The sequence below is a fragment of the Schistocerca serialis genome, chromosome 1 (genome assembly GCF_023864345.2).
Source record: "Schistocerca serialis cubense isolate TAMUIC-IGC-003099 chromosome 1, iqSchSeri2.2, whole genome shotgun sequence".
Lineage (NCBI taxonomy): Eukaryota > Metazoa > Arthropoda > Insecta > Orthoptera > Acrididae > Schistocerca > Schistocerca serialis.
In genome coordinates, this window is record NC_064638.1 from 98,884,358 (window position 1) to 98,903,540 (window position 19,183).

The following is a 19,183-nucleotide window of genomic DNA, read 5'->3' on the forward strand; positions in this document are numbered from 1 at the left end:
TTAGCAAGCCCGACGCTCCAAAACTTTTGTTGTCAATTACTTCATATTGCCTCCAACAAAGATTTGACCCTTTCACCAATATCTATTCGCGGTTAATAACTGAGCAAAGGTTGTAGTTGCAACAATCCACATGTGGACTAGATTTGAATTATAAAGCAAGTAAATGCTAATTAACCGTGTGCTAACTTGCTCAGTCTGAAAGTGTGCCATGTGGAATGTAACATACTCGGTGTGGTTGGTTGGTTGGTTGTTTTGGGGAAGGAGACCAGACAGCGTGGTCATCGGTCTCATCGGATTAGGGAAGGATGGGAAGGACGTCGGCCGTGCCCTTTCAGAGGAAGCATCCCGGCATTTGCCTGGACTGATTTAGGGAAACCACGGAAAACCTAAATCAGGATGGCTGGACGCGGGATTGAACCGTCGTCCTCCCGAATGCGAGTCCAGTCTCTAACCACTGCGCCACCTCGCTCGGTACTCGGTGTTACTTTTTCGTCAGTTGTATACGTAAGATACTCGTTTCAGTAGATTCATCGCCTGAAGATCTTTTGTTTAAGTTGTACGTCTACTCGATCATAAAGTGTAGTTTTCCTGTTATTATTTATTTCTAACATACGTTTCATTCTGCTGGCATAAAACATGGTTTCAAAAATGTTGGTGTAAAATTATAGATTCTCATGTAGCGAACAAGTCCATCATACGTGACTATGACGTGTGTCATAATAACAATAATAATGATAACGAAAATAATTTTCTTTTCTTTGGATCAATGGCAGAGCTCAACTGTTTAAACTGCACGCTAATTGGGAAACTTGCTTGTTCCTAATCCAACACAGTTATCCAACCGAGGAAAGAGGACCTACGGTTTAACGTGGGATCCGAACCACGTGTCATTCCTGGAGACTCTTCACATCATAGAGAGGTGAAGACAAAGACGGACTGAAAGCTTCTGTGGTCCTACTGGGATTAGATTCCACGGCCTCTCCATCTCTCGACGTGCTCTTTACCACTAGAACACCAACCCGGTCTGTCAGTGCATATCTAGGGCATATCACGCTGATTGAAATGTCGTTACTGAGATGATCTCGACTAAATATTAGTGTTCAGTCGATGGAACTGAGATTAACAATTTATTCTCTCCTGTCATTCAGTTTTAGCCGGCACTGTTTTTTTCTTGCGTGAGCATTACCAATATCGGACTCAGGGCATCTCAATTGAAAAATTGGCTGTTTCGCTAGAAATAATTACGATCACAGTAGCTTAGAGTTAACTATGAAGCTCATAAACTCTTGGTCTCATTTTGTTTTCATCGTAGTAAATAACAGCACTTTTCTTGCCATGCGGATTGTCCAGACTGTTACCTACTGTAGGTTCATGACGCACACACAGAGTGGCCCAGAAGTCTTGGGATGGTAGTGGATCTGATTTCGGCCGTCGGTTGATGAAACCTAAGCAGTGCATGTTTATCCGTACCCTCGTGATGAAAGTAGGACTCTGATTTCCCACGTTCCAATCAGCGGCGATCTGCAGACTGTCATTCGCCCAATAAGGCTTTGCTTGAGGCTACGTGACTTCCATCCATCCATCTATCCATCCATCAATCACTCAAGGTCGTCCTGTTAATCGGTTGGTTATGTGTTACACATATAATTTGAAAGATTCTGTGTCAGTTAATAGGTTTATACATGATTGGTGTCAATGAAAATTTTATTTTTTGTCCTACTCATGCCACTAAACTTTCCCTTTTCTAAAAAGGCTAACAGTTTTACACAGAAATTTGTACATGGGATAGGAGTTGTCCAAGAGGAATGATTTTACGTTAGATTTAAAACTTGCTTTGCCACCTGTCATACATTTTATAGTATGAGACAAATAACATAAAATTAAAACTTTAATAATAGATCTATAGGTCATTTTTCCTGTAATGTTGTAGGTATGGATACCACTTTTCTTCTCAAATTATATTGAGTTGATTATTATGGATTTCATCAGGGAAAACGCGTGTTGAGGTGGTGCAGTAAAAATGCTCAACTCATCGAAGAGGTACCTAAATGACGAGCGCGGGTGAACATCACACATTTGTTCAATCAAACATGAATGCTGAGTTGCAGCAGAAATTTATTCCGCAAAAATTTAACGAGACGATACCCGCAAAATATGTCATGTGGTTGGTTAGTTTCTTTCAAAGGCTGTGTATTACACGAAGAGCAAAAACAACTGGGCTTAACTGTTTGAGCAGCTTAGTAATGTTTTTTTTTCAGTTCAGGTTTTCATTTATACACCACGCAAAAATTTGGAGCATTCTGCCGTATTTATCGACTCTTGTTCATGTACCAAATCAGTTGTTGGTATGACTCTATTTGTGGGACAAAACTGAATATAACTTATTTCTCAAACTTTGGGGTAGTACATTTACAGAGAACCAGTTAACAGTTCTTTGTAAACTATTGTTAATAGTTTCTTCTCTTGCAGCCTCTCTAACTATGACACAAGCATTGTCTGCAAAAATTAGCAAATTTGTTTGTTGAATTTTAGGTGGAATGTTATTCACATATACAAGAGACAGGACTGGACACAAACCTGAAGCCTGTTGGACTCCCTTCGTAATTCCCCCCCGCCCCCCACCCCCACCCAAAATTTATTACCTTTCCGACATTGTGGGAATTATTCAGCACCACTTTTCACATTGTTTTTCTTAAGTAAAAAAGCACTTTACGATGTGCTGACACCGTCTGCGGTAAACATTGTTGGCATTGGAATTCTCGTGGAATTTCTGATACGCTATAAGCCATGTGTCTTGCAGATTACTTTCGCACCTCTCATTAATATGGGGTAGGGGTGATTATGGGAATGTCAGAGAAAGGGGGTGGAGGAAGTGGAGAGAGGGAAGGGGTTGGGACGGACGGATAGAAGGGGAGGAAGGAACGGACAGAGAAACGGAGGAAGAGATGGACGTAGAGAGAGGAGAGAGGGGCAGGACTAACAGAAGGTTGGAATAAGTAAATATCTGGACAACGCCGGTTTCGTCAGCTCCAGTGCTTCACAGGCCAGGATCATTATATCACAGGTCATGGTGTTTCAGTTTTCACGCTTCTGCAGCACTGTGATCGTGAGAGACTGAAACTGTGTGCCTGATTAGGATTCGAATCTGCAGCATCGCCAGTCCCACAAAGCACACAGGAAAATTACTGTGAAGTTCGGAAAGTAGGAGAGCTATATCTCAGAAGAAAATATGTGAGGTCGGATCGTGAGTCCGTACCTGGATAGCTAAGCGTGAACTTTAGTCTGCTAGGCTGTTTCATAAGAGACCACTTGCTGCTACAGAGTGAAATATTCATTCTGGCGTCTGCTTTCGGATGAGTTCCAGCCTGGAGAGTGGTTTGTGACATATGTCCATTGACATGTTCCAGTGACACATTTATTTCGACATCCTGGAACGGTACTGGTATACATCCGCTTTTATGATTGTGTAGGCGTCATGTTAGTAATATATACGCTGCGACATACGTTATCTGAGGACAGTGTGACAACCGCAATCTATCGGGAGCAGCCCATTTATCATGATGCATATTGGCTGATCGATTCTAACGCTTGACAACACGATGCTAAGTAGGTCGACCAGTATATGTTGCATTAATCGTTGAGAACTTGAATTGACTCATCAGACACTCAGGACAGTATGCTTCGCATACTGTTTCCGGAAAACTAAAGCCCTACCACTGCATTCATAAATCACTGATGTCGTACAGCGAGTGCCTGTAGGTTAATATGTGGCTTTTCCGCTTGATGTGATTCATGGCCTGATCCACAGATTGCGAAGCCGGTATGTTACTCGCACCAGATCCGGCAAACCATGCTTGCTGACTTGGAAGGTCACTAAATGAAAACAAAATATATATTAGTCGCTTTAATTCATTTTTGTGTTTCTATATAACCAAACAGTTCAAACTGCATGTTTTGAAAAAATGATACTGGGGAAATTACGTACATATTATTTCGAACACGGCGATAGGTATGCGGGATATTGCTTATGAATATTATCCTTCAAATTTGTAAAGTTCCTTGAACGATGGTGTCAACAATTAATATTCGATATCCGTATAAAAATTGGTTGGATGAGGCTAAATAGGGCACGGAATATTTCCCCACAAGGACATCGGTAACAAGTCGAAGTTTCCCGCCATCGTGGCGCTCTAGCGCTAAACCTACACAACCACCACATTAGTATGTTGAAAATCAGACACAAAAAAGTTATCAGAATCCACAGTTACAGGATGTTAGTTTCCCTGAAGAAAGAAAAGAAAGAAAGAAGCAATGCGCCTCACTCCAGACCATGTGGAATATGCACCAAACAGTTACACGTTCTGAATAAGGGGGAGGGGGCCGCGCTCACGCAGTTCTGTTTCTTGAAATAAGACAGTCTTGGTTACAAATTGTTTTATCCATTTATTGGCAATGATGCGTTTCGCCCTTGTGAGGCATCTTCAGAGTAACATAAGAAGTAATGTGGTGACTCAATATCCATTTTTTAATGCCAGCTTACGGCATTAAGATAAAAATGACAAAGAAACATAGCCATATCGTCATTAGGCAAATTAAAGCGCAAGGGACTTAAGCCAATCGGCGTACAGAGAATGGAGTGTTGCATACAGCGGTCAAACTGTAAATATAATGAAGTGGAGAATCCAAGATACATCAGACATCGCAGCCGGCAGGTTCGCTTATTTACGCACTCAGGCAGATGAAAATGTACCTCGTCACTAAACATCAGCGTGTCGTGTGGCAAGTGTCCAAGCAATACAAATCAGTTTTGCCTACCAACAAAGGTGCTGAACCGTGAATTTACATTCAACACCTTTTCTTAAAGAATTTACTTTATTTACTAGCGATTCATCAAGAACATTAACACATTTAATCACACTATGTGAGCGTTGAAGTAATTGCCAGTGAGTAACTGATGAAAACAAATTTCTTTCAACAAATGGAAAATTTATTCCTAATAACCCTTTCCTTCCGTTGAAAAAGAAAAAAAAAAGATTTAAAATTATAATCAGAAAGCACCCTCTAAATATCAAGTTACAGTTTATTCAGAGGCAGAAATAACAACTTTTTTTTTTGACAGTATGAGCTTCCGGGCTGAGAACATTGCCGCTCCCTTTTAACACGGACGTAGTCACGATCGCTCACAACAACCTGTGAAAGACTACACTGGTGCAAATCTGCAACACACCAGGTTACTTTAAACTAAAAATTTTAACAACTCACGCAAACATATAAACCATGCACCCCGTAGGAGGGATGGAAATGGTACAAAACACTCACATTAAAAAAAAAAAAAATACTTGCCACCGAAAGTGCAACTTGTTTTTAAAGAAAACTCTTACGGTGGAAGGGTGGCAACTTTATAAACTAAAATGACCATTTAAATAAAACCCATGAAATGCAATCTTACATAAAATGTACAAACATGTTCTACATTACACATACACCGCCTCTCCAGATGATAGGCAAGATAAAAACATATTTCAGGAATTCAGCCTTTACATCTTAAGCAATAAATTCATTAACACCGAATCCGACAGACATGACAGAGGCAGATATTAACGTATGGCAGATTGACAGAAGGATAACTGAACAACCCGAACCGCAGATTGCTCTAACCCGCCCCTGCACCACAAGGGAAAAACGTACCACCCAATTCATAAATAAACACCTTCCCGCGGGTGGACAAACGGATTAGAATGGTGGGACGACCCCAAAACAAAGCGGCTGGTGACCTCACCAAGAAAACAAGTAGAATTTAACAAGTAAATGAAACAACATATCTCCAATCATTTACCTTCTAGTAAACTGAGATTTCTGGCGAAGACCTGGCGCAGCACCCCCAACGCTCTCCCGAACCGTCCGCTGCCAGCCGCTTCAACGGACGCAGGAAGGCGCGCCCATCTCCCGTCTCACGGCGTCGCAGCTCGCGCCGGCCAGCCCGATGTCGTGGTTTGACTCCTGTTGCTCTCGTGTCGACCGCGAAGCCACTACCCTTTTTCTATACGGCGCGGCCCACTGGACTCACGTGGGGACCTCACATGCGACGACGCTCTAGGCGGACAAGTCATCTTGTATCTCAGTGACCAACCGATGGATCCAACCGCCAATGACCATTGCCTGAACAAACTCGAGCAGACTGGCGGCCTAACGCGTACTAGCACTCCGGACGACAGCAGACACTGACTGCCCCACACTGACCCGGCTGACCAACTGACCAGACTCGCCCCGACTGACCAACCGCCGAGCTCATAGCGCCCCTTAAATGCACGTGAACAGGCAACCTTTCCCCTTTCCCACCAGAGGGAGACACCAAAGCTGCGATTGCCACAGCGGCGCCACCGCCAGAAACGGGGGGCTACTGCTTCATACAACGCGCTGCGGCGCGCTCTTCAAAACAGCAATTTTTACCACAGCTCAGGTGCATTCACGAGTTCTTGGATCGTATGTAGTGTTGGTGGAACGGAGGTCATCATGAAGAATTCGCGTCACACATCGATCAGAACTGTGAAGGGACAGATAACGATTTGAGATGTTACTTTCGTAGGAAGGCACTGGTTCTGTTGAGTAATTAGTGAGAACGGTTAATTGTCATAACACCACAAAGTATTATGAAGATTTTCGTGGATAAGATTATTTTTCAAATAGATCGTTAATTTCAGTTTGGCAATGTCATATTATACGGAATACGTAACTTGCGGCATCACGTATCGATACTCCCGCCTCCCTGTGCATAGTTATATTGGTAACGCAGTTGCAAGTTTCCGTTTTACGCCGACAGCGGCCGCGCAGGTTCTGGCGGAACGAACGGTGCGCGCCGGCTGAGCCACGCCTCCTCCAGCGGCTCGGTACCTCGAGAGCTCTCTGCCCCTGCGACATAGGGAGGACCGGTGGCAGTGACTCAGCCCATTCGCGCTTCAAGCCACCTCACTATGGGACGCAATGCAAACGCCGCCTAGTTCCGCCTCCGTCGCCATCGTTTTTGCCATTGTTTGAGCTAGCGTCTGTTTCTTACTGTAATATTTCTAATGTCTTGTTTCGTTTGGAGAAATGCAGGCAAAACTTCTCTTTCGGGTGTTACCTTCTGCTCCCGCCCAGCTTTTCCTATGACGACAGTTGCCGCACCCCTCTGTAGCCCACCTGTCCTTACAGTTGTACACAACGTAACTGAACAACCAGGTCGGTGTATGCTGCTGTATCGCTCGCACTTGTCCGACTGGAGACGTGTTGTGTTGTGTTGTCAGATCGCCCGACGCCCCATGGAGGCCCCCCAGCCGCAGGTGCCGCGGCCGGCGCACATGCCCGCGCCGCTGGAGCACGGCGCCGCCAGCAGCGACGAGGACAACTCGCCCACCGAGCTCAACTCTTGCCGCCGCCTCGCCGACAAGCCGCCGCTCGTCAAGCGCCTCGACTGCCTGCCCACCCCCAACGACGGCGGAGGCGGGGACGCGCCGGGGGGCGGCGGGGGCGACGTGGGCGGCGTAGTGGGCGGCGGACCGCTCATCTCGCGCAAGCTACCACTCGACGACGACCCGCCCTGCTGGAACGCCGCGCCTCACCCCGCGCCGCCCTCCGCCCCCGCGCCCGCCTCTCCCGCATTGCCGACTGCGCCCCCCGCCCCACACGACACGAGTCAGCCGCCCCTGCCTCCGCTACCTCAGTCGCCACCGCCTCAACCGCCACCGCGAACCGGCACGCCACCTGTTGACAAGACGGGGTAAGTCGCAGCACTTTCGTAACACGCTTTACACTGGCGAGCCAATTTTGACTGCCTATACGACATCCTATACCAGCTGTAGGAGTATGAAACCGGAATTTCCCTATAAATCGTGCTAGCCAGTGTAGGGCCCGTTACACCGGGTCTACAGCGCTATCTGCTTCCTGTAACGGCTGACGACGAATTTCAACACACTGTAATCAAAGTTCCACGCATCAGTATGTTGCAAACCCGTAGACAAGTCGTGTTTTTGCCTACGAACTACAATTTGCGGGCAGCTTTGGCTTTTTTAACTGCTGCAGAATCACATCGAATGCTTGTCCAAGCTTTCGGCGAACATGGTCTTGGGAAAACAGTATTTCGAGTGGTTAAAAAAAATTCAGAAGTGATGATTTTGACGTGAGAAACGACGAGCGCGGGAAACTACGGAAAAAGTTCGAAGACAACGAATTGCAGGGCTTATTGGATGAAGATGATACTCAAACTCAACAGGAACGCTCTCAATTGAATATAACGCAGAAAGCCGTTACTCCTTGGTTGAAAGCTATGGGAAAGGTGCAGAAGTAGGAAAAAGGGTTCCCATGAACTGAATGAAAGACAGCAAACAAATTGAAAGACCACTTATGATATGTCGCTCACCAGATACAAAACAAAGCCGTTTCTCCATCTAATAGTGTCAGGTGATGGAAAATGGATATATTTTGAGAATCCTAAGCGTTGTAAATCATGGGTGAATGCAGGAAAACCAACGACATTCATCGCAAGACCAAATCGCTTTCGAAAGAAGGTGTCTGATGGGCGCAGAATGGTGTCATATATTATGAGCTTGCGAAACCGTTAATAGTCATCAACAGCAAATGATCGATTTAAATCGTTCACAACGTGAAAAACGTCTCTAATATGGAAAAATGGCAACACAGTCATATTCTCCATGATAATGACCCATCACACACTGCAATACAGGTCAGGGAAACGATGGATGCATACAATTGGGAGATACTAGGGCATGTGGCTTATTCTTCGGACTTGGCTCCGTCCGATTATCATTTGTTTGCATCAGTGGGACATGCTCTCGCTGAACAACGCCTCAATTCATATGAAAGTGTACGAAAACGGCTCGCTGGCTGGTTCGCCTTTAAAGAATATCTGTTTTTTTGGGGTGGCATTCATAGCCTTCCAGAGAGGTAGGAGACATGTATAAATAGCACTTGAGATTATTTTGAACAAAATATTGTTTATCAGTTTCAAAATAGACGTGTACCTATTGCACCCAAATTCGGATTTCATAAATTTACACTTGGTATGATCTTTGGTGGGGACGTACGCGAAAGCGACGAAAATAGTGAAAAATGTTTTATTTCCCTTTCATTTACTAAATAGTTACTGATATTTCAGTTCTTCAATATTACGTTCAAATTACCCTCCTATGTGTGATAAAAGTAGTAATTAACAAAAGCTCGCAAAGGGCCATACCCCTTTGTTTTGTAGTTCCTCATATTATTAATTAGGGGAATGTTTTCCTTCAGTCACAATGCGGGAAATATTTCGCTGTTTAACAGATCTAGAATATCTACGAAAGTGTTTCCATGGAAGAACTCAAAATCCTAATGATATTTACAACTCTCTGATCGGGAAACCATGCCCCATTTGTTTCCATAACTGATTACTGCTGCGTATGATGATGGTTTAGGTTTCAAGTGTGCTAATCTCGGCACACGTCGGACTCTACAGAGACTAGGATTTGATATAGGAGCTTTCATACAGTCGATATTGAAGGAAATCGATAACGGGAGAATTTATGCAGCTGACATTGTTGTTAGTTAGTTTGAAAAGTAGATTAACCTAAGAGGACAAAAAAATGGCTCTGAGCACTATGGGACTTAACTTCTGAGGTCACCAGTCCCCTAGAACTTAGAACTACTTAAACCTAACTAACCTGCCCGAGGCAGGATTCGAACCAGCGACCGTAGCGGTCGCGCGATTCCAGACTGTAGCGCCTAGAACCGCTCAGCCACTCCGCCCGAACTAAGAGGACAAGCAAAGAACACAATGCTTGAGGATGAAGAGGAGAATTCATGGCCGGCCGCAGTTAGTCCTTAGGTTCGTTAGGTTTAAGTAGTTCTAAGTTCTAGGCGACTGATGACCTCAGAAGTTAAGTCGCATTGTGCTCAGAGCCATTTTGAGAATGCGTGTGGCTTACACTAGTTCACCCAGATAAGGTACTGGCTACTACAAACGTTTGATTCAGGTTTCCTGTAACTTACATTTAGTCAACTTCACGTACCTTTTCTGCACAACCCACTGACATATAGTACTTAATTTTGGCATACAGTTTGTAGATACTATATTGAAACATTTTGTGGACGAAATTGTCATTTACTGCAGTAGTAAGGCATTTATGCAAACGAGAAGCCGTAAGATCTAGTATATGTATTTTTACAGAAATTTGGAGAGCTGTAAAATTCTAGCAAAAGAAGATACCAATATTCTGTTCCGCAGATGTTTGTAACAATGGCATATGACACTTTGTACAAAACTACATTAATTTCGTTCAGAAAGACTTTTCAAAATGGAACATTTGCACTCGCATTTGAACTCGACCTTTACACATATATTTTCATCGATAACCTGATACACACCTTTTTTATCGCCTAGTCGAAAGATCAAAAAGAACATCCGCTAGCGTTCAACGCTACCCACAATATCTATCTAACAATAGTGACATCAGAATCAGAAACAGCAGAAGTGCGAGTAATAACTTATTTTTTTCCATCTTCTATAGTTATACAAAGATAGAAATGTTTATCATCGTTATTGTCTTTCCCTATCGTAGTATTGACGTTATATTTTTTGTAATTTTCTTTTTTTTTTTAAAGCTGACTTTCAGTTTGGCCTGTTTGGTCTTATTCAGTACTTTTATACACACTTTGCACGCATTATTCTTAAACATCGCAAAAGGGACACTGCACCCCGGGAATAGAAAGAAGTCGCAGGGAGGCATGTACGGCTGTGCAGTGTCAGAGGCAACATAACGGTTTTGTTTTTTGCAAAAAAATCAGGACAAGGATTCAGGTGTGAGCGCTAGCATTAACGTGATGCAATTCCACGAGTAGTTGTCTGATAGTTTTCTTCGAATTGCTTCATGCAGATGGCGCATTACAACTTACAGTTGGTATTCCTTACTGACGATCGACCGTAAGGCAGGTCCCATTCTGATCGAAGAAAAGAATGAGAAGAACTTTGTGATCGAACTTGAAGAGTTTCTTTTCGCTTTTGGCCCTTCAGGCAGTTTTCGTTGGGACGATAGGACCTTGGTTTCGACATGATACCCGCTTTCCCTAGTTTCGTCACATGTTACAACCTTCTTCAGACGTTCTCGAACGATATCGACTCTATTCAGATATTCCTCAGCGATGTCTATGCGACGTCGTTTTTGGTCGAAATTAAACGATTTTAGAATAAACCACTACGAGTTTAATGCGCAATACATCCGAAAAAATTCGTAGGCATGAGCCAGAGGATATGCCGACTTTATCAGCAACCTCTCTGACGCTGATTCGACGATTTTCCAGAACCGTTTTCTTTTCTTCTTCCATATTTTCTTTAGAAAATGATGATCTTGGTTGTCCAGGGTCGACGTTGTACCCTCCAACGACGCTCTTGGAAACGTTTAAACCACTCGTAAACCCTTGTCTTACCCATAGTAAATTCGTCAGAAGCCACAGTCTACATTTCGAATGCAGTGCTGCACTTTATTCTCTTTTTCAAGCAAAATTTAATGGAAATTCTTCAATCCGTCTTTCTCAAAAGTAAAAATTCGCCAAGGACTCGGAAGAACATACAACCATTTCGACAATCAACAATAAACTAAATAATCCTTCAGCTGAAAATGAAAACAAACAGTAGGAACGCATGTACCAACAAGATAGGAAAAGTTTGAAAATGAGATGTATTAAGCCCGTAGAATTAAAAAAAATTCACCTTACGTTTGTATCACACCTCGTATATGGCATTGGGGAGGCTCTTTCACGGGACTTCATGAAGTTTTATAATCCTAAAAGTCTGGATGGGGGGTGTGTTAGGGACACTGAGGAGCAAAGTGGGCTCCGGAAGGTGAGATCTTGTACCGACAAAAATTTTGCATTATGACAACTAATTGCAAAGACATTGGAAAGGAATATGAGTAGCCATTCCGTGCTCATAGATCTCGAGAAGACGTATGACAGTTCCATTGAAGAAACTGTTTGAAGTCTTGAGGGGAGAGTAGGCTCTGAAAGACGTATGTCAAAAGTATATGCAGCCTATACGCGTTTGCAGAGTTTCTATTCAAAGTGGAGAATAAATTTCTTCTCAGCCTTGCAAAATTACAGAAGGATAAAGGCAGGAAAGCTGCTTGCCTCCCACAGTTAAAAATATACATCAAGGAAGCCTTATCCTTGCAGAATACGAAATGTGCAGGAGTTGGCATTCAGATAACAAAGGATCAACGTACGTTCGCCTTGCTGTTTGCTGATGATCAGGTAGAGGTGGCTTGTGAAAAGGATCATATCTGCTTTATGTTAACAAAATTATTAGAAAAATATAAGTGGCAACTGAGAGCAAATTTTCGAAAGAGTGAATACCTATGCATTGGAGAAAATGTAGTAAATATAATACACAGAAGTTTTGTATCATCTCAGTTCCGAGAGTTACGGAACCTTCACAGAAAATTGGACTGCAGATCAACATAAACATCACTTCCGCCCTTTTTATTGCTCATGAAAACCACACATTGCATATTGTACCACCATACAGCGAGACCTTCAGAGGTGGTGGTCCAGACTGCTGTACACAACGGTACCTCTAATACCCAGTAGCACGTCCTCTTGCATCGATGCATGCCTGTATTCGTCGTGGCATACTAACCACAAGTTCATCAAGGCACTGTTGGCCCATATTGTCCCCACTCCTCAACAGCGATTCGGCGTAGATCCCTCAGAGTGGTTGGTTGGTCACGTCGTCCATCTATCCTATGCATGTCCGATAGGGTTCATGTCTGGAGAACATGCTGGCCACTCCAGTCGAGCGATTTCGTTATCCTAAAGGAAGTCATTAACAAGATGTGCACGATGGGGGCGCGAATAGTTGTCAATGAAGACGAATGCTCGCCAATATGCTGCCGATATGGTTGCACTAGCGGTCGGAAGATGGCATTCACGTATCGTGCAGCCGTCACGGCGCCTTCCATGACCACCAGTGGCGTACATCGGCTCCAAATAATGCCACCCCAAAACAGCAGGGAACCTCCACCTTGCTGCACTCCCTGGACACTGTGTCTAATGCGTTCAGCCTGACCGGCTTGCCTCCAAACACGTCTCCCACGATTGTCTGGTTGAAGGCATACACGACACTCATCGTTGAAGAGAACGTGATATAAGTCTTGAGCGGTCTATTCGGCATGTTGTTGGGCACATCTGTACCGCGCTGCAAGGTGTCGTGGTTGCAAAGATGAACCTCGCCATGGACGTCGGGAGTCAAGTTGCGCATCAGGCAGCACATTGCGCGCCGCATGAGTCGTAACACGTCCTGTGGCTGCACGAAAAGCATTGTTCAACATGTTGGCGTTGCTGTCTGGGTTCCTCCGAGCCATAATCCGTAGGTAGTGGTCATCCACTGCAGTAGTATCCCTTGGACGGCCTGAGCGAGCCCTTCCTGGCACAAGGTAACAATGCGGACGCGATCGAACTGTGGTATTGACCGTCTAGGCATGGCAGACAACACGAGCCGAGTACCTCCTTCCTGGTGGAATGACTGGAACTGATCGGCTGTCGAACCGCCTCCATCTAATAGGCGCTGCTCAATCATGGTTGTTGACATCTTTGGGCTAGTTTAGTGACATCTCTAGCAGTCAAAGGGACTGTGTCTGTGATACAGTATACACAGTGAACTTCTATCTTCAGAACTTATGAGAACCAAGGTAATGCAAAACTTTTTTTGATGTATGTAGTTGATGGCTAGCACAACTTTTTGAAGGACGGAACAAGTAACTGGGAAATACAGCAACGAGTAGTTCATGCGAAAACATCAAACGATAAGCTACACTCCTGGAAATGGAAAAAAGAACACATTGACACCGGTGTGTCAGACCCACCATACTTGCTCCCGACACTGCGAGAGGGCTGTACAAGCAATGATCACACGCACGGCACAGCGGACACACCAGGAACCGCGGTGTTGGCCGTCGAATGGCGCTAGCTGCGCAGCATTTGTGCACCGCCGCCGTCAGTGTCAGCCAGTTTGCCGTGGCATACGGAGCTCCATCGCAGTCTTTAACACTGGTAGCATGCCGCGACAGCGTGGACGTGAACCGTATGTGCAGTTGACGGACTTTGAGCGAGGGCGTATAGTGGGCATGCGGGAGGCCGGGTGGACGTACCGCCGAATTGCTCAACACGTGGGGCGTGAGGTCTCCACAGTACATCGATGTTGTCGCCAGTGGTCGGCGGAAGGTGCACGTGCCCGTCGACCTGGGACCGGACCGCAGCGACGCACGGATGCATGCCAAGACCGTAGGATCCTACGCAGTGCCGTAGGGGACCGCACCGCCACTTCCCAGCAAATTAGGGACACTGTTGCTCCTGGGGTATCGGCGAGGACCATTCGCAACCGTCTCCATGAAGCTGGGCTACGGTCCCGCACACCGTTAGGCCGTCTTCCGCTCACGCCCCAACATTGTGCAGCCCGCCTCCAGTGGTGTCGCGACAGGCGTGAATGGAGGGACGAATGGAGACGTGTCGTCTTCAGCGATGAGAGTCGCTTCTGCCTTGGTGCCAATGATGGTCGTATGCGTGTTTGGCGCAGTGCAGGTGAGCGCCACAGTCAGGACTGCATACGACCGACGCACACAGGGCCAACACCCGGCATCATGGTGTGGGGAGCGATCTCCTACACTGGCCGTACACCACTGGTGATCGTCGAGGGGACACTGAATAGTGCACGGTACATCCAAACCGTCATCGAACCCATCGTTCTACCATTCCTAGACCGGCAAGGGAACTTGCTGTTCCAACAGGACAATGCACGTCCGCATGTATCCCGTGCCACCCAACGTGCTCTAGAAGGTGTAAGTCAACTACCCTGGCCAGCAAGATCTCCGGATCTGTCCCCCATTGAGCATGTTTGGGACTGGATGAAGCGTCGTCTCACGCGGTCTGCACGTCCAGCACGAACGCTGGTCCAACTGAGGCGCCAGGTGGAAATGACATGGCAAGCCGTTCCACAGCACTACATCCAGCATCTCTACGATCGTCTCCATGGGAGAATAGCAGCCTGCATTGCTGCGAAAGGTGGATATACACTGAACTAGTGCCGACATTGTGCATGCTCTGTTGCCTGTGTCTATGTGCCTGTGGTTCTGTCAGTGTGATCATGTGATGTATCTGTCCCCAGGAATTTGTCAATAAAGTTTCCCCTTCCTGGGACAATGAATTCACGGTGTTCTTATTTCAATTTCCAGGAGTGTATATATTCTGTTATGGTCATCTAATATAAGGGGATATGTGAAGAGAATACTCGATGGAAGTACTGTAGAACCTATAACAACCTAGGGATCAGAGTTCTGGAAGCTTACTGTAAAAATAAAAAAGATAATATGAAATAAAATGATAGTTTTAGAAATGTACTGTCTCATGATACAGTGCAGAATACAGGATGTATCATAAGGAAGCATACTATTTAAAAAAGAAATCGTAACTATTATGTGCATGAACAACGTACTGTTGGAAACAGCAAACGCTTGACTTTTGCATGATTTCGGCTAGGTAGTAGCAGTAAGCGCCCACTTCAGTTCTAGTAAAAATGGTGACGGGACAACAGAAAGCGTTTTTTGTTCTACGTTTTGCCAAGTGCGGGTCAGTAATAACTGTTCGGTGTGACTTTTGTAATAGGTATGGTGTGGAACTTCCTACAGCAGAGAGCTTAGTGACGAGGCAACATTCCACTTAAATGCGAAGGTGTACCGTCATAATGTGAGAATATGGGATACGGAACAACCACATGAAGTTGTACAACTTGAGAGGGACTCTCCAAAATTTAATATGTTTTGTGCAGTTTCACTGGAAAAGGCGATTGGTCCATTTTTCTTTGCCGATAACACTGTAACAGGAAACGCTTATCTCGATATGCTGCCACACTGACATCTGGAAGCGTGCGAATTCTTGAATCAAAGGGTTACTGAACAATGGATAGGTCGCACTGGATCAACTGATTGTGCGTTATATTACTGGCCGCCAAGGTCACTGGTATGTAATTATTTCTTGTAGGGCTTTATCAAAGTGTCTTTATGTGCCTCCGTTACTAACAACAATGAATGAACTGAGACATCGCATATCAGCAGCTGTGGAAGCTGTAACTCACGACAGTCTCGCTGCACTGTGAAACAGTTTGAATACCGCATTGACATATGCCGTGTATCTCAAGGGGGTCATATTGAACAGCTTTGAAAAGCCAAGAAAAAAGCTTTGTGAGTTTCCTGTTCATCAACAATGAAATTCATTGTATATGTGTTTTAGTTTCTGAAATATTGAAGTGCCGAATCGAATGCTTCTTTTTGATACAGCCTATGTATTTCGTAGAGACCACGTAATAAATGACAAAGACCTAAGAAAGCTTCATAGATGGAATAGGAAAACGGCAGCTTGCCTGGTATGGACATGTAATGTGACTGATGGCAGGTAGTCATAGATCTTGATGTATCATTCCCATCGAAGAAGGACGAGAGGGAAATTGGAGGTCGCCTGGTTAGATGGTAAAGGAGGTCATAAGGAAAAAGAAATACAAGAACACGAGGTAGCATTGGAAGACAGATACCTAAGGCGACCAGTAGAGGTAGGTTGCTCACTACAGCCTGCTAAAATGAGTGCGTTCTCGTGCCACAGATCGTACTGACTGGGTGACGTGACGGCTGAAGAGTGTGCAGAGCGGCTGAAGCGAGACTATTAATCACTCAACTCGGGTCACCCTAACGACCTTCCACATTCGAGAGAACGCGTCATTTGTAGCTGAATAAGCAACTGTTACCACAAAATATTAAATTTACATCTTTTATCCGTATTTCATGTGTTGACAGGACACCTGCCTCTCGAGATGGCGAGAAGTAGCACAAGTAATCCCTGCTGGAAAAAAAAGAGCCGAATTTAGAATGATAGATTCGGCTTCTTTTTACAAAATATCGTATCCATTTTTGTTTTCACTATAGGTGATCGATATCTAATTCTTAACATATTTGATCGTTAGACGTTGCTAATAGCTCAGATACAAGAAAACACACAATAAAATGTATTAAAGCCTTGAAATCATATATTCCGAGCTTCGAACAGTTTCTCCAAATCTACCCAGTTAGTTACGTTAGTAGCTTCAACTAACCTACTGTGTTTTGCTAAACAGAATATGTACGAGGTGCTCCTATAAAGTAATGAGACTGATTTTCTTTGCAAGATGTGGCAACCCTGCAGGCTTGCGTAGGCACAATATCTTTGACCTTGGGCTATAAGCTGCTTCTAGTCCAAGTGGCACATCGATGCAACTGCTCAGTGGTGAGTTGTGCTGTGATAATTTAACAAGTGTTTGTGTGTCTCTCGTCTTGGAAATGGTTCAAATGGTTCAAATGGCTCTGAGCACTATTGGACTTAACATCTATGGTCATCACTCCCCTAGAACTTAGAACTACTTAAACCTAACTAACCTAAGGACAGCACACAACACCCAGTCATTACGAGGCAGAGAAAATCCCTGACCCCGCCGGGAATCGAACCCGGGAACCTGGGCGTGGGAAGCGAGAACGCTACCGCACGACCACGAGCTGCGGACTCTTGGAAATGGAACCGCATAACATTGCGCAACGGTATGCCATTTCTTTTTTAGTCAAATTGGGTGAAAACTCTGCGACGACTTACAGTAAGCTTCAGAAGGCTTTTGGAGAGGATATTAAGGCAAGATCTCAAATTTTTCGTTAGCATAAAATGTTTAGTGAAGGCAGAACGAATGTTGAAGATGAAGACCACAGTGGATGACCATCAACCTCACGGACGGATGCCAGCTTGGCCAGGGTGCGTGAACTCGTACGATTTGATCGAATATTAACCATGAAAATGATTGCAGAAGAACTGTACATCAATCGAGAAATGATTCGTCTAATAATAACTGAAGATCTTTGTATGAGAAAGATTTGTGCAAAAATGGTCCCAAAAAGTCTCACTTCACAACAGCGAGAAACACGGAAAAATGTGGCAGCCGATCTGTTACAACAAACTGAAATCAACCCAGAATTGTTGAGCGATGTTATCACTGGTGATGAAAGTTGATTTTTTCAGTACGATACAGAGACAAAACGCCAAGTTCGCAATGGTGCTCAAAGGGATCACCCAGAACGAAAAAGGCTCGCATGTCAAAGTCAAAAGTGAAATGCATGCTTGTGTGCTCCTTTGATTCCAAGGGAATTGTTCATAAAGAGTGGGTGCTTCCTGAGCAAACAGTTAACCAATAGTACTACAAAGAAATTTTAGAAAGACTTCGTAAAAGAGTTCTCCGGGTCCTTGCCAACATTGCTGATAATTGGATTCTGCATCACGATAATGCGCCATCCCATACTACTGTCGGTACAGCAATTTTTAACCTCAAAACAAATTTCAGTACTACCACAGCCTTCTTATTCACCAGATATCGCTCCGTGCTCTTTTTTTCTATTTCCAAGAGTCAAAACGGCGGTCAAGAGACACCATTTTCAAACAACACAAGATGTCCAAAAAACCGTGACGAGGGTCTGGGAGGATTTTACAGAAGATGGGTTCCAGAAATGTTACCATCAATGGCAGAAACGCTGGAAAAAGTGTGTGCAATGAGAAGGGAAGTACTTTGAAGGGGACAACACTAAACTTCACTAAAACGGTAAGCAACATTTTTTTTTCACATTAGTCTCATTACTTTACTGTCGCACCTAGTTTATCGGCTCTTTCCAGTACACATACGCCATAGAGCAGAAGTAGAATTTTAACATCACAACGAGAAACGGCTATCTAATAATTAATAGCGGTATTATGATTTTCAATCGGCCCTTGTGGCTCAAAAAGTTCTTGTTAGCATAAAGACAAATACAGAAGTAAAGCGAGTGAGCACTTTGTGTTTCTAAACATGAAATATGAGAGATGCAAAAGAACAAACGTGATGCATAAGCTTGCCGGGAAGTTCGGAAGTTAAGAACCTATAAGATGAGAACACCAGTCGTATAAATGAAATTAAAGGCACCAAACAAAGACGGAGATTTAAAACATTTACAAAGTTGTCGAAGTTGTTGGTGTTAACCTGATGCTGTTCATTTCATTTAATAAACGAAAAGATATTCAGTTTGCTAAGAAAAAGTGGCATTTTTGACGCAGTACATGCTACTGCTGT

General features: G+C 44.4%; 1 protein-coding gene across 1 annotated transcript in view; it reads left to right on the plus strand.

Annotated features, from left to right (window-relative positions):
• Positions 1-7,667: 7,667 nt before the first annotated feature.
• Positions 7,668-19,183, plus strand: part of LOC126462740 (EGFR adapter protein-like) — a 92,877-nt gene continuing 81,361 nt past the window's right edge. Inside the window, exon 1 of the mRNA XM_050096096.1 lies at positions 7,668-7,756. The gene's annotated coding sequence lies outside the window, so the exon portion shown is untranslated. The remainder of the gene's footprint in view (positions 7,757-19,183) is intronic.